Consider the following 23,927-nt stretch of genomic DNA (forward strand, 5'->3'; position numbering starts at 1 on the left):
GGTATGCGTTGTAATGCCTGCTTTGTTGTGACATGCGTTGTAAAGGACGTTGCGATGTGATGACTGCTTTGTAAGTGTAGTGCGATGTGATGACTGCTTTGTAAAGTTTGTTTCATATATATATATATATATATTCACTGAAAAAACCATAGGTTATAGACCATATATAGTTAGGAATTAGCATTTAAAAAACCTTATTTTACTCACACAAAACCATTGAAATTCCATATATAGTTAGTTGCACTAACTATATATCGCGCACCCGCAATCCACTGCTGATGATGTCACATATTACATCATTCATGACATGGTCAGTGACATCACTGATGACATCACTGATGACATCTCAAATGACATCACTGATGACATCATCCAGTGACTGTGTATTTCTGTAAAGTTTAAATATGTTTTACATATTGAAGAATGAGTAGATGTAGAAGTGTCTGGATGAAGGATTTAGTAGGTGCGTGACTGACTGTATGAGTGAGTGATTAAATGTGTCTCACTGAGTGCATGGGTTAATGACTAAACTGTCTTAATTTGTGCATCATTATGTCTGTTGTTCTGTAAACTGCTGCATGTGTTGGTCAGTAGCTATATGAGTAACTGTATGGGTTATTGATTGATTGCCCAAGTATTTGTATGGGAGACTGAGTGTGTGTGTGGCTGGCTGGGAGGTGTGTGACTCTGTGCAGATCAATGTGTACTTGTATCAATGATTGTATAAGAGAGTAAGTATGTGTTAGTATATGTTTCAAAATGTAAGGTGCTCTATGTTTAACTGTATAGATTAGAAAATGGAAGTGTGATTGATTATTTACAGGACTGACTAGGTGTGTGAGTAACTCCATGGATGAGTGACAGAGTGTGAGAGTCTGTATAGGTGTATGAGTGCATATGATAGTGTTGTAAAGATGAGTGATTGTATGTATGAATGATTGTATGGGTAAATGAGTGAATGTGTGTGTAAACATAGGAATCACTGAGTGCGTATGTAGTAACTAGTATTGGTGTGTCAATGGTTTCAAAAATTATACTCTGTATTTAACACTGGGTGTAACAGAGGTTATATTAAAGTGTGAGGAGATGCATTGTATTGTCACATGAATGATATCATCAGTGATGTGGTCATTGATGTCAAATGAGATGTCATCAGTGATGTCATCAGTGATGTCATTTGAGATGTCATCAGTGATGTCATTTGAGATGTTATCAGTGATGTCATTTCAGATGTCATCAGTGATGTCATCAGTGATGTCATTTGAGATGTCATCAGTGATGTCATCAGTGATGTCACTGACCATGTCATGAATGATGTAATATGTGACATCATCAGCAGTGGATTGCGGGTGCGCGATATATAGTTAGTGCAACTAACTATATATGGAATTTCAATGGTTTTGTGTGAGTAAAATAAGGTTTTTTAAATGCTAATTCCTAACTATATATGGTCTATAACCTATGGTTTTTTCAGTGAATTTTCAAGGTTTTGTAAATGCTAATTCCTAACTATATATGATCTATAACCTATGGTTTTTTCAGTGAATTTCAATGGTTTTTTAATAGCAAATATCGTAAGCTGTCGAATGTCAAGTACGTGGTAAGTGAAAACATTTTCGTGTTTATGCACACTGATCTGCTTTGAATGGTGCCCCCCCCCCTCATTTCTATTAGGAGTACTCTCTCTTTGCACATAGTGAAGGGTAGTTAACGCAGGCCTTTGCCCCCGTTGTAATACGTCGTGCCTGCTTCTCTCTCCATTTGATTGATTGTTATCCAAGTATTTACTGTTTTAGAATTGGTTCTCTTTGGTTCATTCTCTATTTACAAACAAACACAGAGTCGCAATACTCTGTTTAGTCTTTGCAGATAACGAAAAATCGTGTAAAAAAAAAAAGAAAAGGAATCGAGCAAAATCAGTAGGCCACTAACGGGATCTCTTTTTGACCTCGCTAAAATAGAAACATTAGGAACAACCCCTCATGACAAATACAAAACTAGTGAGATGAACTGAACTCCACACAATGATGGCTGCAAAACAGCTCGGCTCCGCCACCCACCCCGCCCAAAATAACGATAAAGAGCGTCTGCCATGATTGGTTGCGGAATGGCCACGACGGAGCTACGAAATGGTACTGCTCTCATGCTAACCCCAGCTTCAGTCTGAAACATCCAGAAACACTGTAGACTACCAATTCGATCAGTTCCGGTAGCGCCCCAATGTAACCCGGTAGAGAAGAACTAGCCCTCCCCTCTTTGACTGATGGTTCTTGTTGCCTGTCCCTTCTGTTGTCATTTAACAGAACTATTTAGCCTGCTGAAAGGGGTTGTGTTCCGACCGCTGGTTGGTGGAGACATTTTGACTATATTCTGGACCTGCGTTGTCGCGTAATGCGTCATATGACGTGCCGCGTTAGCGCATCCGGAAGTCATCCGGGGCGCGCAGCGCGTAACCTAAGCATAACAAGTCATGTGACTTGTTAATAAAACTTTTCATTGGTTCATTTTACTTTTCTTATTCTAATGATGAAAGGCTTGGTCATATGACCTAAAAATTACGCTTTTTATTACTTCCGAACATTATTTTTTCTTAAATATATGTTATAATGTTCCAGGCTAATGTACTTTCCCGGAAAATTTACAACTGTCCTGCAAGTAAAATATATTCTTTTTTCGAAAAAAAGAGCGTTTCTTCGTCCCATGACGGAGCCGTTGAGCAAAAGAGGGTCGACCTGCTGTCTTAGTCGCCGATACGCCTGAATATGAGATTCTTATCGATCACTTTATGTTGCAGGAATAGAAAACACAACAGCCCTTGACCATTTATCTTTACTGCGTTCCTTCGTATTATACCTTTTACCCTTCATGTAATTGGTCTGCTTTATTTCACTTGCCTTTTAATGATTCTAAAACAGTGACTATTATTAAAAACTTTACCAATGTATATACTACTACCATGTTTTCTTTTAAAAACCTTTATTGTGAAAATTTCATTATACAAATACGAGCCTATAACCACGTGGGCCGGCCACGGAGCAAACTGTAATCGTATATGATGAGTAGACATTTACACTGTAGAGGAACGTAACGGGCGGGCCATTAGGTTGCAAGAACTAAGGTGTCTAACAGTTACGGAATCGGTGGACGTACATTTTATAATTAAAATACGACAGGGCCAGTTACAACAAAATTATCTAGATATACATTTGCGGGCAAGTACCATGGGTGACGTTAATTCGAACTTTCAATAGTACAGTAATCAATAACACATCAGAACTTAATATCAATAGGGATGTCGAAATATTCAATCAATTCTCGTCCCCGCCCGCCATGTGCTTCAAAACTGCATACGTATCTCGTGATTTCAAGGTTCTGCAACCAGTACACAATAAGGAGTTACGAGTCCCATTTATTCCGGCGCCATTTTGGGCGAGGACGGGCAGGTCCAGGATATAGTCAAAATGTCTCTACCAACCATCGACTATGATGATGTTCATATGCTGTATTTATTAGAGTAACACTCATCTGTCCACATGAAATTAATTTGCCACAATCTAAACATGTCATTTTAATCTTTCCAAAGTTCTTCTAAATATTTGGGACCGTTTCCCTTGCCTCTGATGCTGTCAGTGCCACTTCTTTGATGAATGTACTAGCAGGTCAGGGGTTCTCCTCCAAATCTCTCTTTTATGCAGCACTATAATTAATTGGTGCCACCTCTCCATATGACGATGCATGGTATAGTTACCATAACTATATTTTTTTTCGGTTCCTCTGGAGAGTTCATCGTGGCAGATGAAGCGTGTAACGTACCGGGCATTTACCTTTTTTTGCATGTACAGGAAAGGAAAAAAAAATCGAGCGTCCGAGTTCTAAGGTGTCCCAGGGCCATTTTAGTGGACCAGGCCCAAATCCAAAGAACAGGCCGCCATTTTGAGAGTCCTGTTGCAGCCGCCTGTCGCTGTAGCATCAAGAGCAGCCGAAACTCAGCTGAATGGCAACTGAAACGGTAAAGGGGCGCCCCACTACAGCAGACGAGCCTCCACCTAGGAAGGCCCGTTCACGCCGCCTCCCCCCCCCCCCCCTTCGGGCACCCCACGCCGTTATTCGGAGCAGTATTGTAGGATGGCCACACCAGTGCGGCAACTTGCTAGACATCACCTCGGTGGTAACCGAATCTCAACGCCTTGTGGTGTCTTCTATTCAGAAAACATTGTTATGCTGCCTTCGACCTATTCGCCGCAAGTGCGCACACAACTCAACTGCATAGCTTGCTAGACACCACCTCGATGCCATCCGGATCTTGGAATCTCAGCGCCTTTTGGTGTCTTCTCTTCAGAAAATATTGTTGCGCTGCCTTTGGCCCCATTCGCACATCGGTCCGCTACTGACGCCATCTCACAGGCTAATGGGGCGCCCCACGCCGACTTTCAGCATTGTAGGATGACCACACCAGTACAGCAACTTGCTAGACATCACCTCGGTGCCATCCGGATCTCGGCGCCCCACTGCAGATGAAGTGCCTCTCAACTATGAAACCACCACGGTGACATCCGGATCTTGGCGCGTTGTGCTGCCTTCGGTCTATTCGCACATCGGTCCGCTACTGACGCCATCTCACAGACTAATGGGGCGCCCCACGCCGAGTTTCAGCATTGTAGGATGACCACACCAGTACAGCAACTTGCTAGACATCACCTCGGTGCCATCCGGATCTTGGCATCTCAACGCCTAGTGGTATCTTCCATACAGAAAATATTGTTGCGCTGCCTTTGGCCCCATTCGCACATCGGTCCGCAACTTAGACATCACCTCGGTGCCATCGGATCTTGGCATCTCAGCGCCTTGTGGTGTCAGTCAGAAAATATTGTTGCGCTGCCTTTGGCCCCATTCGCACATCAGTCCGCTACTGACACCATCTCACAGGCCAACAGGGCGCCCCACGCCGACTTTTACCATTGTAGGATGGCCACACCAGTGCCACAACTTGCTAGACACCACCTCGGTGCCATCCGGATCTTGGCATCTCAGCGCCTTGTGGTGTCTTCTATTTTTTTTTTTTTTTAAATAATTTTTATTGCAGTTACGCACATACAGTTCGACACATGTAGTAGTTGCTTCATAAAATCGTGCTGATATCCAATATGCTTCGTCAAACAGTACACAGCCGTCATGCCCACAACCTGGGGGTCGGGCGGCGATGGTGTCTCAGCTCTGCCCCGCCCGACGTTCCAAAAGGAGGAGTGGTTAGTGTCCGGAATGTTGTGCATAACTACTTTGAGTCCTACCAAATTACGCGCCAATCCCCAACTCCCATCCCCTGCGCTAAAACCTAAAACTCCCTTCCCTATCCCGTCCCTCGCACCACCCCCCGTCTAAGGCCCTGTTGCAGTCATTATTGGATTGCTGGCGCCAGCCTCCCTGCATACCTGTCGCTCCTCGGTCCTCAGCCTGCTTCTTCCGCCCCATCCGCCCCGGGGATCCCCTCCTCCTCCTCCGCCTCGCTGTCCCTGAACGCCTGCACCATTACCTCCCATGATGTCGCGGCGTCAGCTGCTGTCTGGCTAGGGGTCCTGCGCGCGAGCTGGTACCTATGCGTGCTGTCAGCCGTAGCCCATTTGAGAAATTCCTGCCGCCACCTCCGCGGAGTCGGTCCCACCGTCGACTTCCAGTTCCTAGTGATCTCCCTCTTAGCCACCATCAGGCCCATGTCGATAAACCTACTCGTAAGTTTGTTTTTAGGGGTATGAGGAAACCAGTGCAAAAGACATTCCGCCGGACCATATACTATGGATCTGTCAGTCACCGCATTCAGCACCTCCCCGACCTCATGCCAATAATTCCGCAGGGCTGGGCACGCCCACAACATGTGCACCAACTCTGCCCCCTCTGCCGGGCATCGGGGACAGGCCGCCGTCTCGTCGCCAAAATACCGCCTAATCCTACCCGGGGTCATGTATGCCCTATGCAATACATAGTAGTGAATCAACTGAAACCTGGCGTTTCTCGTGCTGTTGCGAGCCCGACGGACGAGCTGTGCCCACGTCGTGTCAGGTACGTCCCTTCCCAGATCCGCCTCCCACTTGGCTTTTAGGGATGTGAGAGGGGGGATATTCTCTCTAATCATTCGGCCATAGAGGCACGTCACCGCCTTGATCGTGCCCGCCGCCATCATGGTGTACTGGCACACCGCTGCCGTCCCAGGTTCCTCAAGTCCCGCTCCCCAGTGGGCCAGCATCGCCCTGGTTACTGCCGCATGAAGCAGAAATCCCCCTCTCGGAATGCCGAAGCGTTCCGATAGTTCCTGGAACGGGAGCATCGCGCCGTTCTCAAAGAGGTCTCCAACCATAAGTATACCAGCTTCCTCCCACTCCAGTAGGCGCGACCAGTCGCCGCCATGTGGTAAGGCCGTTAGCATGCCCAGGGGGATCTCAGGCGCATACGGGCGCTGGATACCCGCCCTCCTGTGGGCCCGGTTCCAACATTGACGGTACGTGTGCTGCTCCAGCGACAGATCCCTATTGTCCAACCGCTGCTGGAGGACTATATACGCCAGTACGTGTCTGGGCGTCCCCCGCAGGCTGGCATCTTCCGGGCCTCGATACACCCTCGCTACCTCCTGCGTGAAAGCCTGTAGTTGGGCTGCCAGGTAATAAAGCTCAAAGTCCGGCACCGCCAGACCCCCCTCATCTTTCGGGCGAGAAAGCGTGGCCAGCGCTACTCTACACCGTCCCGCACCCCAAATGAACGTAGTGATTTGAGATTTAAATAATCTAAAGAAGGAGCTAGGTAGCCAAATTGGGAGCGTCCGAAAATAGTACAATAATCTCGGCAGGGCAACCATCTTTAATAGGGAGATCCGGCCCGCTACCGACAGTGGCAACGTGGCCCAGAAGGCCATGCAGCCCTTCAATCCGCGTACGCAGCGCCCCAGGTTGCCCTCCAGCAAGTCCTCCTTGTGGTGTCTTCTATTCCGAAAATATTGTTGCGCTGCCTTTGGCCCCATTCGCACATCGGTCCGCTACTGCCGCCATCTCACAGGCCAACGGGGCGCCCCACGCCGACTTTCAACATTGTAGGATGGCCACACCAGTGCGGCAACTTACTAGACACCACCTCGGTACCATCCGGATCTTGGCGCGTTGTGCTGCCTTCGGCCTATTCGCACATCGGTCCGCTACTGACGCAAACTCACAGGCCAACGGGGCGCCCCACGCCGACTTTCAGCATTGTAGGATGGCCACACCAGTGCTGCAACTTGCTGGACACCACCTCGGTGCCATCCGGATCTTGGCGCGTTGTATTGCCTTCGGCCTATTCGCACATCGGTCCGCTACTGACGCCGCCTCACGTGCCAACGTATTTTCTCCGCATTTTATACCCTATGCCGCATAACAGGTCATGTGACTTGTTTATAAAACTTTTCATTGGTTCATTTTACTTTTGGTTTCCTAATGATGGAAGGCTTGATCATATGACCTAAAAACAACACTTTTCATTGGATGAAAACTTTTTTTTTTTCCCAAACGATGAAAGCCCCACCTTGTTTCTGGATGTTTCAGACTGAAGCTGGCGTCAGCATGAGAGCACCACCATCTCGTAGCTCCGTCGTGGTCATTCCGCGAGCAATCATGGCAACCGCTCCCCACCAGAAGCCTACAGGAGTCGGGGGCCCCCAAAACTTTTGATGAATCCTCAAGGCGGAGGGGACGCTTTCGAGAATGGGGTCCAAGACCTAGCAGACAAGCGTCCGATTTCCAAGGTGTCCCAGGGCCATTTCAGTGGACCAGGCCCAAAAAGGAAAGAGCCTGCCACCATTTTGAGAGTCCTGTGACAGCCGCCTATCGCTGCACCGCAAGAGTGGGCGCAACTCAGCTGAATGGCGGATTTTGACACAGTGGACCAAAAACGGACGGAATGGCAACTGAAACGGTAAAGGGGCGCCCCACTACAACAGATGACACTCCACCTGGAGAGGCCCGTTCACGCAGCCTCCCCCGGGGCGCCCCACGCCGTTATTCGGAGCAGCATTGTAGGATACCAAAACCAGTGCGGCAACTTACTGGACATCACCTTGGTGCCATCGTTCTGCTGCCTTGGAACTATTCGCACAACAGTTTGCTACTGATGACCCACCCCCCGCGACGCCCCACGCCGGAAATCTGGACGTTGTGCTGCGTTGGGACTATTCGCACAGCCGACCGCTACTTCGTTGTTTTTCCCTAAAAATGTTTATATGTTATTACTATTTTTGTTTTCTTGTATATATTTATAAGTTATTAAAGTTTTATAATCTTACTACTTTGTCGGAGTGCTATATATTTTTAATGTGACACATAATTGTAAAAACTTTGATGTACAAAGAGTCATCCCTGGAATCTTCCGCTTCAGGCTCGGTCCCCTCCCCAATCACAATACAGGATGGTTTTCAGATAATAGGAACGCGTCTGCTGTGACGGATCTCATCGAGTGTGGGCCTTGATCTACTATAACTCCTTTGAAGAGGGGTGATTCTTTACAGCTGGGGCCATAAACTACATCTGCAGGGCTAGCTGATACCCTAGGACCAGCCTGGACAATCGGACACAGAGGAAAAGGAGTGTCAGAGGGTGCGGTAGTGAATAGGGCGAAAGGGAGGTGTCGGGCGGGCACAGGGTGTGATTCTCAGGGAAGAGCAGCGCAGATGGGGGGAGGTTTATTACCCATGCATAAGACAGAGAGCGGGGGTGACCACTGCCTGGGGGAGATGCTTGCGAGGGTGGGGAGCCATGCTAAGGATCGACAGCGTGCACAGAGTGGGTCTGGTCAAGGCATCTAAAATGGCTGCCGTGCACGACAAAAGTGTGGCATTTGAAAAAAGACAAGATGGCGCAGACAATGTTTTTCAACACTTCCTGATTTCCTTCGAATCGAACGTTAACAGACGTTGGGGCATATTACCAAAGTTAAGCGATATTTATCCCTAACGATGCTTAGCAACGATTTTTTTACCGCTAAGCATCGTCAGAAATTATCGCAGATAAACCTTGCTATTATCAAGGTTTATCGCAAATACGATAATAAACGACCGCAATGCATTAATATCGCTGAAAACTCAGCGATATTCATGCATTACCGAGCTAATGCTCTTAGCCATGTTATCCACCTCCCATTGGATAACATGGCTAAGAACTGCTCAGGGCAGGTGCTAGCTTTTGGAGATATTCGCGCTTATCTCGAATATTTCCAAAAGTTGATAATAGGAGATAGCGATGTTAGCGACTGTTTCCAGTCGCTAACATCTTGGCATGCCCACTTTGCATGTCATTAGTGATAAATATCACTCACATGCAAAGTGGGGCCCAAGATGGTCGCTATCTCCTACTAGCCGTCGCTAACTGGTGTTAGCAACAGCTAGGTAATACAGATATAATTTTATCTCCGCGAAGCGGAGCGCTGTTACAGATATATATCTTGTTTTTGAACGTTAATTTCTCAAAATCCACTGAAGCACATATATTGAGACCTAGCAAAGGCACATCGAGCTACCAGTCCCTACAATTTTGCCAAGTTTCGTGCAAATCCATTCAGCCGTTCGATTATTATTATTATTGTTTCTTTTCCCCGCGGGGCCCTTTTAAAACCTCCACATCAAACCTAAGAGGTCAAGGAGGATCTACTATGCCCCCTTATGGTCATTTGCCCCTTCGCTTTGGCCTCCTCTTGTCTCTCGATCCTACCGAGAGACAAGATGGCGGCCGCTACGGACTGTTTGCAATGTTTACAGACGCCGGAGAACCAATCAGCTTCGCAAACCTCCGTTACGCGAAGCGGAGCGCTGTTACAGATATATATCTTTTTTTGAACGTTAATTTCTCAAAATCCACTGGAGCACATATATTGAGACCTAGCAAAGGCACATCGGGCTACCAGTCCCTAATATTTTACCAAGTTTCGTGCAAATCCATTCAGCCGTTCGATTATTATTATTATTATTTTTTTTTGCCCCGCGGGACCCTTTTAAAACCTCCACATCAAACCTAGGGGGTCAGCGAGGATCTACTATGCCCCCTTATGGTCATTTGCCCCTTCGCTTTGGCCTCCTCTTGTCTCTCGATCCTACCGAGAGACAAGATGGCGGCCGCTACGGACTGTTTGGAATGTTCACAGACGCCGGAGAGCCAATCAGCTTCGCTACGCGAAGTTCCGTTACGCGTAAAGTCCGCGAACCGGAGCGCTGCCCGGTCCGCTGTTACAGATATATATCTTTTTTTGAACGTTCATTTCTCAAAATCCACTGGAGCACATATATTGAGACCTAGCAAAGGCACATCGGGCTACCAGTCCCTACAATTTTGCCAAGTTTCGTGCAAATCCATTCAGCCGTTCGGGCTAAAAGTGAGGCCAACCGCCCTATGGAAAACTCAATGTTAAAAACACGTTTTGGGACCCCCCTTTTTTCTCGGCCCCCCCTTGACGAACCCCCCCCCCAAATTTTCAAGGGCTGCTCAGAAACAAAATGTGCCATTTTCCTGAAAATTTCAGCCAATTCCGTCCACAAACGCCAAAGTTATTAGACATAGAATTTTCAAAAATCCCATAGAGAAAAAATCCTAACTATATATACCTACTGGCGACCGCCAGTAGGTAATATATATATATATATATATATATATATATATATATATATATAAATATATATATATGCCCGAAAGGATTCCCAGTACGGTTTTCACCAGGAAATACAAATAACTCGCACTCCAGGGTCCGTGTGTGGAGATGTTTATTGGCAACGCGTTTCGACCAAGCGGTCTTTCTCGTTAGCCAACCACATACAAAAACAATCACCATTTTAAAGTGCACAAAACAGGGTAAACATAGAAAAGGGACCAAAGTCCGATAAAACTACAAACGAGCTAGAAAACAGACTCCTTTGTTTTTCTGCTCAGGTAATGCATGTTGTAACCACACAACCGAAATTTCATTTTAGCAAAACCTATAATTCCATTTTGACATTTATAACGCTTAGCAAATCAGCATAATTTTATCAAAATAAGCTGGAATTAAGGAAAATAATCATGATTAATTTCGTAAGAAATCATAAAAATCATACAGATCATAAAATTCAGTCCCGGCCAACATCTATCCTGCTCTATTGCACTCTACACCACTCCATGCTATGCCACTTTACTCCATGCCAGTCTACTCCACCCCAATCTGTTCTACATCACTCTGCTCTCTATACCACTGCACTCTACACCACTCTATTCCACTTTACTCCACTCTATGCCACTCCACTCTACTCTTTGCACTCCATTGCACACAATCATACTCTACCACACTCTATGCCATTCCACTCTATAGCACTCTACTCTATGCCACTCCACGCCACTCTATGCCACACCACTCTAATCTATGCCACTCCATTCTAGGCCACTCTACTCCACACCACTCTATCCATGCCACTCTACTCCACTCCATCCCACCCTTTTCTATGCTATTCTATGCCACTACACTCCATGCCACTCTACTCTGCTTTGAATGCACAGCAAAAGTGTGTAGAGATAAGAACAAGATTTACGGGCCTTTTTACAGAAATGGAGCACTCGGAAGGATACTGTAAATAAGGTTTAGGCATTGGAAGGTACAAATTCAAATTGGACAGCTTAAAACAAAAACGGAAAATGGAAAGCAAGAAAACATGAGTTACAAACAACAAAGCCATTGACAAGCAACAAGCAGAATGCATTCCTAGGTCAACTTTCTAAATGTTCCCAAGATGTCTTTTGCAGACCAGATAATTGTGACCTAAAAACAAAAAGAAAAAGAGAAAACACAGACAAAGGAAGAAAAGGCCTTGCAGATAAATTAATAGAATAGAGAATAAATAAAATATGTTTTATTTGTTTGATGCATCATGCAAATGCATTAAAATCAGAAATTCAAGAAGTGCAGTCCTGAACCATTGACTGTACTCGAGCCAGGGTTAACCTGCTGATCTTTCCTTTGACAGCAGTTTGTTTAAGACTGTTAAGAAAAAGACCCAAGCCTTTCTGTTCTGTGTTCCTTGATTAAGAATGACTGAAGAGCTATCATGGGACAGCGTGGCTGGCAGGTGGGATGAGTAGACAGCACACAAATATAGAAATATACAGTCAACCTAGGAAAAATATTTTTGGTAATTATTTAAAAAAGGCAGCCAAGCATATATCAACTTTGCATAACATAGTGGTTGTTCCAGTCAGTTATAGATTCCTGAAATACTTTGCTGCAATCACTTCATTTTCTAAAGAACACTAGATAACGCTACAAACAGCCTGGGGACAGGTGCAAGTTTATTAATCTGTCTGCGTCTCACATCTAATAGGGATATTTATAGGTATTCTCGTGTACATATTTAATCAAACTAACAGACTCACATGTCCACCGCTCAAATTAACAACTTATATTTCCCTAAACAAATCCCCCTTTAGTCCTTTGGGTTCCGGAGTAGCGTGCTATTTGGTGAAAAGTGCTTCAATGCCTCGTCAGGGGTAGTAAGCGTTATATAAATACATTTACAATTACCTTCCACCCTCCATCCCCCAGAATCGCTCTCTACTCTCAGGAATACCTGATTTTTAATATAGACTTTTGCCAAGATTTCAGGCCCATCTTTAACTCTGTAAAATACAGAATTTTCAATCTAGACTTTTCCAACAGACTGAGGGGCATATGAACAAGCCCCTATCGCCACAACAACGTCACTTTTTATGACGTTGTGGTGGCGATAGGGGCTCAGCCTTAGTTACAAGGCAGCGTTAAGCCACTTAACGTGGCTTAACGCTGCCTTGTAAGTAAAGCCTCCTTTAATGCTATGCTTATTGTGAAAGGGGTGGCACATGCGTGTTGCGGTGGGGGTTCCATCGCAACACCCATTGAATTTGACGCAGCCCCCTATTTACAAGGGCAGTGTAAATAGGATGCAGCGCCAAAATTAAGACCAGGTACAACCTGGTCGTAAGTTGGCGAAATGAGGAGAAATGCATTATTTCTCCTCGTTTTTGCTTTTTCCATATGAGCCACCTTGTGCAGCACACAAGGAAAAAGCAAAATGCCTTGGATTGTTTATGTGCAGGAAGGTCCCCCTTCCTGTACATAAACAATCTTTCCCCTGCACGCACACACCCTAGCACTTAGCAGTGTAGCGCCAACACAGGCACCCTTGCACCATAGTGCAAGGGTGCCTGTGTTGGCGCTACACTGCTAAGTGTAGCGCCAGCACAGGGGGAAACACAAGGATGCACCATATCCTTGCAAATATGGTACAGCCTTGCGTTTCAGAAGTGGCGGAGTGAGGCATTAAGTCATGACGGCTAACGACTCACTCCACCACTTCCATGAACATATCCTCCAGAGTTTCCCCCTTCACTCAGGGGTTTCCACTCATGAAGCATCATTTCGCTCAATGACACATAAAGTATACTCAAAATATATTCCTCTCCTGGAGCCTCTCTGCGCACACACAGGCACATGATCCATGAAAATCATCCAAATATCAGTTTACCTTTATTTAGATGTCAACAGGATACCTCTATAGGACCCTTTGGGGAAAGCTAGTGCTGAGGACACAGCACCACCACAATAGGCAAGGGGGTTGGAACTGGCAGCTACTGATGCTAAGAAAACACAATCTGTCTCTTTGGAATAGGCTTACCTCTGTTATACTCTGAGCAGGAAAAGAGACTGCCACTGTCTGCCCAGTGTGTCTCAATCCTGGCGTGCCCACGGGCATACGTAGCCATTGCATTCTGGGGCGTGGCTTTGCTAGCCACGATGGCGGACACGACTCATTAGAGCTCCACACCGGGTGCCCAACAAGCAGCATCCATTGGCCGCAGTGGGGGCCCCAAACCGAACCAGAGGGCTTGTGCTGAGCTCTTAAACGAAAGGGGCGTCAGCAGAAGCAGAGGCGGTGCAAAGAAAAGTGAGAGGATGGAAGGTTTCTGGCCGACCATGCGGCAGGGGCCGCCTTACCTCAAAATGGCGGCCACCAGCAGACTCCTGAGTTCGGTGGGGAGACCCTGAAGGACCAGGGCTCCTGCAACTGCATGGGGCGGAATCGGCCCCCGGAGGTGAGCGGGGGCACCGGAGTGCCTTTTCAGATTTGGAAGGATGGTCCCGATATGGGAGTAAGCAGCGCCACAAAGAAGTGCCGGTAGGTGCCTAACCGTGAAGACCGCACCGCGCACCAGGAGGGACCTGATGGCGGGCACTATTGAAACCGGCAACCATCGCTCACTCGCAGCGGCCCCTGGACACTGCCCGGTGGCCTCCTGGGCCCCGGGTCAAGGCCTAGCAAACACCGCTGCCTTGGGTAGGGTCTACACCCTGTCCTGGACCTTGGGGTCTACCAGAGGAGGGGCTGTGGCCCACCGAGAGGCAAAGAGGAGCCAGCAAGGATTACGGGGGAAGGCCCGAAGCTGAAACCAAGGGGTGGGGAAGTGATCAGGCCTATGGGCTGACAAAGAAATGACTGAGCCCCCAGCCACCATAACCTGATGAACACTGACAAATGGAGAGGTTCCCCTCCACTCCCCCTGAAGACTCTTAGGGCTTGAAGAAACCCAGGGGCCTTAGCTGCAATAGATTGGGAGGAGAGCTCCCCCAAGTGTGGCACCATCAAGTGGACGCATGAGCTAGGGAGAGGAGGAGTGAGCACAAAGGGATCCACGCCGTCTTGCACCCGAGGCCGGCGGGTGGCCCAAAGTGATAAGGCTGCGGTTATTTAGCGACAGAAGACACTCCTCCCTGGTTGTGGTTCACTAACAAGGCCAAGAGGCGTAATCCCACAGAGGTGGTCTAAGAGAAAGGTCAGTGGCGAGAAGAGCTCCTGACGAGGCGAAGGGCGTAGAGAGCTAAGTCGGGGGTCGTTGCTGAAATAGAAAGGCCCCCCTCCCTGACCATAAATGGTGGGTGCACCACGACGTTCCTCCGGGCAGCCTATGAAGTGGCCCATCAGCAACAGACGACCCAACACATCCCACGGAGTATGTCACAAGCAGGCCCATAGTCCCAGCCCGGAGAATTGAAGAGGGGGCCTTAACAACATGGTCAGAATCTGCCCGGAATGAGTCGAAAAGAGACAAGCTGAACCAGAGAAGACCTGGTTGGGGCGCCCATGGAAACACTGAGAAAAGTGGGCCTGACCTGCCAGGGACGATCGCAGCGAATGACCCAAAGCCTCACCACCTGTCCGGGAGAGTGTTGTGAAAATACCAGTGCTCAGTGGGGGTTCTGGGCCACACTGACCCAAAGCCAGAGTGTCGCGGGCACCACCTGACTTGCAGAACTAACGGGGTGGCCAGGCACTCACATCGCCAGCCGCAGTTATGGGTTGTCTCAAGTCGGCCGGGGGACCCCCAGCCCCTAGCCAGACAAGATTGAGGCCTCCAGCTCCAGCAGGTCAAAAGACAGGCATAGACTCTAACGCTATCATGTCAGAAAAACTAGACAAGGTACTAGCAGCCATAGAGCACTCACGCGTCACCATGGAAGATCGCTTTGGCACCTTGGCCACGGACCTCAACCTGTTGCGAGACGACAATAGGAAGTTGGAGAACAAGGTGGCAGATGGGGCAAAACGCTATCTACGATGCAGCCTCAAACCAAGGCACAACAAGACTCCATAAAAGACTTACAGGCCCGAGTTGCTATTCTGGAGGAAAGAACGGATGATCTGAAAGGGCGCTTCAGAAGAAGCGATCTGCGTATCTTGAACTTGCCAGAGGGACTGGAGTGAAAGGACCCCGTTGAGTATACCGAGGCCTGGCTCCGATCCTTTACGCTGCGAGAGGAACTAATCCATTACTTCTTCATTGAGAGGGCGCACAGAGTACCGGTGTGGCGACCACCCCCTAGCTAGCTTCTTCGTCCCATGCTAGTAAACCTGCTTCACTTTCGGGATAGGGCTGCCATATAACGAGCGGCCAGACAAAACAATCCCATCACGGTGGAAGATAAAAACGTCATGCTCTTTCCAGATTACTCTAGAGCTGTACAGCGGAAGCGAGCAACATTTCTTGAGATAAAAAGACTACAACGGAGTCAAAACATCCAATGCTCTCTGCTATTTCCAGCACGGCTTAAAATAATTCATAAGGACACTATAATATTTTTCACAGATCCGCAGGAAGTAACAAACTGGATGGAACTGAATTTGCAGATTGGTCCAGATCAGAGGAGCACCAGAGCATTGAGGCCCAAGACGCCCATACCTCCAAGGCACAGAGTAAGGAGTACCCGGAACCAATCAGAAAAGCAACCACTCCATAAAACACTGGCACTAACGGATGTGGAGCAGATTATAGCGGAGCGCCGAAAGGCTATACAAGCAGCGGCGGAAATGGGGGCGAACCTCTCAACCTCGGACCATGAAGACACTACACACTTTTCTACGCCCTAAGAGGACCCCAATGACTCTAGTGACTCTGACGAGAACTCTAGGACCCTACCAACTGTCATGCCACAGACAGCTGATACACTCATATAAGGCCCACTAGGAGCAGTGGGTACATTGCCCCCAGGCACAGAGAAGCCCCATTCCTCAATTCCACATTGCATATCAAGCGCCATGATAGTGCAGGCCTCCAGCCAACTAATGCAGTGGGGCCCCCACTAGCCATACACAGAGTTATAGGGACCCACCTGGTGCTTTTGTCTCAGAAGCGTGCTAGTCAGACGATCCCCCCTATACAGAATGTTAGTGGGTACGCGGTTGTACCGGTTTGGATGTGCTGTCCGTTGCAGCAGATCCCCTGTATTGGGTCTTCAACCCCAAAGAATTCTAGTTCAACCCCTCGCCATACCCTGACCTCACACCTATCCCTTCATAAAGGGCTAAAACACCCATAGGCACACTCACACAGGGCACCATCACCCTATCCATGGGGCATTTAGTGGGACCCCAGGGACCTCCCTCCCTCATTGCGTGACCTGTATGCCACCATGAGCCCGTTGGCAGACATTACATTTCTCAGTCCAAACGCACGGGGCATACACACAGCTCGGAAGCGCTATGCCATTTATGCTCATATTAAACGCCAGCTAGCGCAGGTTATATTATTACAGGAAACTCACTTAACAAAGGGGGAACTGGACAAGCTTCAAAAGAGATGGCGGGGAACCTTCTGTGCCATGACGTATTCAGCATACGCACCGGGATCTCTGATCTGGCTCAGACAGGGGTCCCCTTCTTGGAGACCAGTAGAAAGATAGATCCTGAAGGGAGATATGCTCGCTAGAGGGGTTACTGGATGGACAGCCAATACTAATAGATAGCATTTATGCCCCCAATACAGAACAAACAATATTCTGGGAGACCCTATTGCGCGGCTTAGCTCAATTCACATCTTCACCATGGGTTTTGGGAGGTGATTACAATTGCACGTTGGATCTCAACCTAGACAGATCTTACCCACCTGCCCCAGCATCACATGCCCATGCGCAAACAGCCCAGTTCTGGGGATGGTCAAGCCACTGGTCATTGACGGACACATGGCGACATGCATATCCAACAACTATACTCTATTCCTTCCACTCTATCCTCCATGACTTACGAGTGTGGCTGGACCGGTACATGTGCACATGCACGATCCTCCCTTCAGCTCAACACTCGGACTTTCTAGGCAGGGTGATATCACATCACAATACACATGTTATGACTCTCATATGGCGCCCACCCTCACCACCGGCCCCCACCTGGCGGCTCCCATGAGTCTGCTTAGAGGATCCAGTGTTCCAACATGAACAGAGGAGAACAAACAGAACTACTTTTCCGAAAATGCACTCCACAGGTTCTAGAACACTCAAATGGGATGCCTTCAAGGTGGTCATGAGGGGAGCATGCATCAAACAAATTGTGGCGATACGGAAAACATTAGAGCAGGCTGTACAAGCAACGGAGCAATGCTTAGCGCAGCTATCTAAAGAGGCAGATAAGCAGGCGATTCTCCCTACACAAATAGAGGAAGCTAAGACCAAATAAGCAGAGGCCTGCGCAGATACAATTTCTGTGGATTTGTCGCCAGAACTCACAGAGAGGGGAACCGGTTTGTCCGGCAAGACCTAAGTACACACCTCATTAACAGCATCAGAAACACGGCAGGTAAGATCACTTACACGCAAGTGGACATCATGCTGGCTTTCCATGAGTTCTATAGGGACCTGTACAGAGAACGGATCCCAGACAGAGAAGATCACATTCAAAAAAACTTTACAGTCCATTACTATAACAAAGATGATGAAAGAGGACCATATCTCCCTAGAGGAACAACTCACAACAGCAGAGATCAAACATGCGATCCATCATCTAGCCGAAAACAAAGCCCCAGCCCACAACGGCTTCCCCATAGAGTATTACAACACATTCTCCCAGCAACTAGCTCCACATTTGGACATAGTCTATAAGGCAGCGCTAGAAGCGAAAACACTCCCTAAGTCCATGCGGGACTCAATACTTGTGGCTTTCCATAAACCAGATCGGAATGCTTTGCTCAGGTCATCGTATTGGCCAAATACCCTACTAACTGCAGATTGCAAAATATTAGGGAATATCTTAGCAGATCCAGTTACAGGGTGCTCCCACGCCTGGTACACCCTGACCAGTGTGGGTTTTTGCCTGGTGGAAAACCTCCCAGAATATATGAAGGTTTTTTCATGTCCAAGACGGTGTGCGGGGATGGTTCCCGCATGCAGGTTCCTCATACTAGACCTAGAAAAGGCCTTTGATACCTTGGTGTTACAGTATTTATTTATTTGCGGTTCTGAGACGGGTGGGGATGGGGCCTTAACTCATGGCATATATTAAATTGTTATACACCGACCTCACCACCCGAGTCCGAATAGGCCAACATATCCAGGTGTCCCATGGAACGCGTAAGGGGTGTCCTCTTTCCCCGTTGCTATTCGCCCTTGCAATGGAACCATTGGCGATAAGACTTAGAGAGGGGGGCAAACTTTGGGGTATACCACTCGAGGGACAAACTCATAGTGTGTCTCTATACAAGGATGATCTCCTAATATACGTCAGAGACATCATAGCAGACCTTGCACCTCTCTGGGTCACACTCGATGATTTCTGGAGGACAGCAGGTTTAAAAGCGAATTGGGCCAAGTTCACTGTCTATCCCCTTCACCCAGACGCTCATCATTGGGAGATAAGCGCAGGAGAGGCCAAGTTGGCATGAAATGGGACTGCCCCTAGGTATCTGGGAATCAGGCTATTCCACACTCCAAGGGATCTCCTCGAGGGCAACCACTATAGGGCCCTACGCGGGATTAAAGCCCAGGTCAACTTTTGGCGAACCCTTCCCTTGGCCCCCATAGGGATGGTGGCTTTATCAAAGATGATAATGGTACCCCGTCTCTTTTAATATTTTGCAAATGTCCCAGTGATCCCCCGGCGGGCCTTTTTTCGAGAACTAACAGGCAAATGCATCAAGCAAAATACCTCCCGGTAAAATAGCGATTCGGTAAAACAGGCCGATACCGACCGCAAAACCCCTAAATGCAATGCATCAACACAAATCGGTAAATAATAAAGAATCGCAAAAAAATTCCCCTCGGTGAATTACCGAATCGCTATCCAGCCTATCGGAAATAACGAATACCAAAGCAGGCCCCGGAAATACCGAATCGCTATTAAAGAATCGCAACAGAATGCATTAAAAATCACAAATACCGAAAAGCTCAGAAATCGCTATTTAGCATGAGCAAAATAAGGGGAATCTCAACCTGGAGGTAAAGTTATACAAATGATGAAAAAATATATATTTTTTTTTCTGACAGGTGCTGACAATCAGTAACCCTTCAAAATGACCCTGGAAACCCTGTTAGTCAACCAAAATGGCTGCCCCCTACGTGCTTGCTCGGAGGAGGAGAATCAATGCCCAGCGAAGGAGGATGATCCAGGATAGGGTCTTCAAGGTCCGCATCACATTGCTCGGGCAAACAGAGGAGCATGTGTACGATAAGTACAGACTCAGCCCTGCCATGATAATGCGTCTAATAGCAGATCTGGAACCACAACTCCAGCACCAGACCCTTAGGACCCACGCAATACCAGCCCATGTCCAGGTCCTATGCAGCCTGCACCTGCTGGCGTCTGGAAGCTTCCAGGGTTTAAAAGCAGAAGCGGAGGCGTATCGCAAAGCGCACTATCACGCTTCTTCCACAGGATCCTGGACGCCATGCTAGCATCGATACATCCCCACATCACCTTCCCCACTACCCCCCAACAGTTGAACCGCACCAAGCGTGAGTTCTACCAGGTGGCACAATTCCCCCATGTGATAGGGTGTGTCGACTGCATCGATGTCCACATCTGTCCTCCCTCAGCCACCGAATACATCTACCGCAACCGGAAGTCATACCATTGCATTAATGTGCAGGTTGTGTGCAATGCCAAGCACATCATTATGGACCTCATAGCCCAATTCCCAGGGAGCACGCACGACGCATACATCTTCCGTCACAGTGGCATCCACATGCGCCTGATCAAGGGTGATTTTGGAGTTGGACACCTACTAGGCACGTATTGATGCAACACCATTTAATCCATCCCCATATGTACCATAGCATTCATGCCGCTAACCATTCTCTCCCCATCCTGCAGGTGACAGCGTTTACACCTTGCGTGAGTATCTACTCACTCCCTACCTCAACCCAGCAACACCACAAGAGCAGCGCTACAACAGAGCACACATCAGCACAAGGAATGTTGTAGAGCGAACATTCGGCATCCTCAAGAGTCGCTTCAGAATATTGCACAAGACAGGAGGTGCCTTGCAGTACGACCCAGTGACCTGCTGCCAGATCATAGCTGTCTGTGCCATCCTGCATAACATCGCAACAAGAAGGGGGATACCCATAGAGGTGTACGGTGAGGACGAGCTACGTGCACAGCAACCCCCCCCCAACACCGACAGGCACATGTGCCCAACACAGCAGAAGGGCAAAGGAGGCGGACATACATCACACGGCACCACTTCTGAGACAGGTAAGAAAGAGCCATGACAAGATGATATGCATTGCAAGGGATTAATGCCCATTAACACCTGACTGGTGCTGAATAATGTAACAGAAACATGACGCAGCGTAAATGAAAACAAAAGAGAAAATGTCCATTGACAACACAGGTGCTGCATGTGGCACTACAGTTGGCCCATGGTTACCTCACCATGGCCAGGGAGCCATTGCATCATGGCTATTTACGTTTGCCACGGACACCCAGCCTCCTGTCCCGTGACTCCTCAACATCTCCTTGATCACTCACAGTGGCTGGTGCACTGCGCGCGCTGCGCCTCCTCCCGCTTGTCTCAGGAATGGTGACGCTGCTCACACGTGAGGCTGCCTCACTCACCTCATCCCCTCCCGCACTGCTGATACTGGCAATTCCAGACTGCAGGTGCTCCACTGCAGTGGTCACTCTCTCGAGGGTCCTCGCCACATCCCCACAATAATGGCCCATGTCCACCTGCAGGGACACCGATCTGCGGGCTATCACAGCTGTGCTGTTGCACAGCTTCTTGATGGCCTTAATTGCGGCATTGGTACTGAGTGAGTACTGCTCATGTCTCCTGCGCTCACTCCGTTGGCCTGCAACAACAGCGCGTGTTAGTTCCTGTAGGCATACCTTAATGTCATTGTTGCCCTCTGCAACGGCTGTGGTCAGCTCTCGCACTGCGTCAGTCATTGCAGAAAATCTGTAGGACATCCTTGCCATGCTAATTTTCATTGTACCCATGTGTTTTGCCTGCAGGCGCTGAACACGCAGCATCCGGCTCTCCACGACTCCATACACATCTGCAGGATCTACTGTTGTCGCTGCAGCCCTACCCAGGTATCTGGCCCGCTGTCTAGCTCGCAGACGTGCTGCTGTTCGTGCGGTTGGGGTGACAACAGCCTGCTGCCGTACATTTGTGGCTGCTGGCCTCAGCTCCGTCTCCATCTCCTGCAGGGAGGGGACATTTGCCCTGCGGCTATGTGTGGTTGGCAGGACTTGTGGAGGTGGTGTTGGTGTTGCTGTCCGCTGTGGTGGTGTTGGTGTTGCTGTCCGCGGTGGTGGTGTTGGTGTTGCTGTCCGCGGTGGTGGTGTTGGTGTTGCTGTCCGCGGTGGTGGTCTTGCTGTTGCTGTCCGCGGTGGTGGTGGTGGTGGTGGTGTTCTTGACCGCGGTGCTGGTGGTGGTGGTGATGTTTGCGGAGGTGGTGAAGGGGAAGGACTGCCTCCATGTTCCAGCGTGTTCTCCGCATCGGTCACCACTGGGGTCTCACAGATGACTATGCGGGCGCTGTCATCTGATTCCATGGGGGAGGCATCTGTATGTGAAACAGAGCATTATGATGATTTTGTGGACATTGTAATTTTATGCATTAGTCATCTACATAAAGAAACCAAGTGCTGTCAATTGAAAATTGATTGCATCCCTAGGGCACACTTGTATCTGGGGGTCATATACCTCCACAATCTTAAAGAAACGAATCTTGACAATTTGTTTGAATTTCGAAGAGTAACGTTTGAATCCAATGCAATCATTAGAGTATGTTTCTCCACATACTAAACACGAATCATAATATCCATAATTATTTTATCCAGCTCCAATGCATTTCGGGCGTGGCCCTTCGTCTGGGAGCATTCTTGTATTTCTACTCGTCCCCCGGGCAGAGGACGATACCTAGGAGCACCTACTTTAAAGACTGAACTTTTGTCTCATACACTTGATTAACTAGCTGTGCACTTGTCTACCAACCTACACAGTCATCTACATAAAGGACATATGGGAACTGATATTTGGCCCTTGATGCTGTTTTCATGTCATGCACCTCAGGGGTCAGACAGGAACCCTTTCATGTTATGACTACAACTCCCATGAAGCATCACTCTGTTGAGGGATTGTGCTTTAGGCACGGCTACTTGTGCACTGTGTTTGGCTTGGGGAAATGGGCAGGGGTTGACAAGACGCTGCATATCTGCGCTGGCATGCATCTTACCTTGTCCGCCTTCCGCAGCACCTGATGTGTCCAGTTGGGTGACCCACACAACAGCTTCCGGTTCGATGGTCGACTCCACAAGGTCCTCGAGGGCTGTGTTCGGTGTCACATTTGAGGACCCACCACCTGTGCCAGCCGCATCCTTCACCCTTTCCGCGATCTTCTCCTTAGCCCTTTTGCGGAGGTAGTACCACCGTTTTTTAAGGTCCTCGATGCTGCGGTGGGAGACTCCCACAGCATTCACACTGTCCTTAATGCGCAGCCACATCCTGTGCTTCTCCGCCTCTGGCACCTTCAGGGACAGTCTGCCAAACAGTTTTTCATGCCTGCTGCTGACACCCTCTATCAGAATCTCAAGTTCCTTGTCAGAAAACTTTCGTTTTCTCTTCCTGGTGTTGTCCTTTCCCTTGGGTGCTTCTTTCTCCATGATGCACTGCTGTGCAGGTCCTGGTCACTGCTGGCTGTGTATTGCTCCTCTGCTCCTGTGCTCTGCCGCCTCCTCTGAGCTCCTCAGGGCACCGAGTGAAGCATGTGCTGAGCTACTTCCTGGTTGTGACGTCATCAGCCAGCTTCCGAAGCGCCGCGTGTTTTTGACGATTTCGCTAATACCGAATTCGCAGATACCGATTCGGTATTTGCTATTTCGGTATTTGCGGAATCGGTATCTCGCAGTCATCTCGCAACGTTTTACCAATTTTTACCGATTCGGTAATATTTTGCATGTCCTTATTAGCGATTCCTTATTTTTTTGCTAATAACGACTAGGAATACAGATTTTTGATGCATCTGCCAGTAAACTCCTTACTGATATCGCTAATTTGGGGTGGGGGCCGCCGCAGAGTAGCTATGACGACACTACCACTGCCGCAAGACTGTGGAGGGCTGGGCTCCCCTTCCTTTGAGGCTTACTTCCTCGCAGC

The sequence above is a fragment of the Lissotriton helveticus genome, chromosome 1_1 (assembly GCF_964261635.1).
Source record: "Lissotriton helveticus chromosome 1_1, aLisHel1.1, whole genome shotgun sequence".
Taxonomy (NCBI): Eukaryota; Metazoa; Chordata; class Amphibia; order Caudata; family Salamandridae; genus Lissotriton; species Lissotriton helveticus.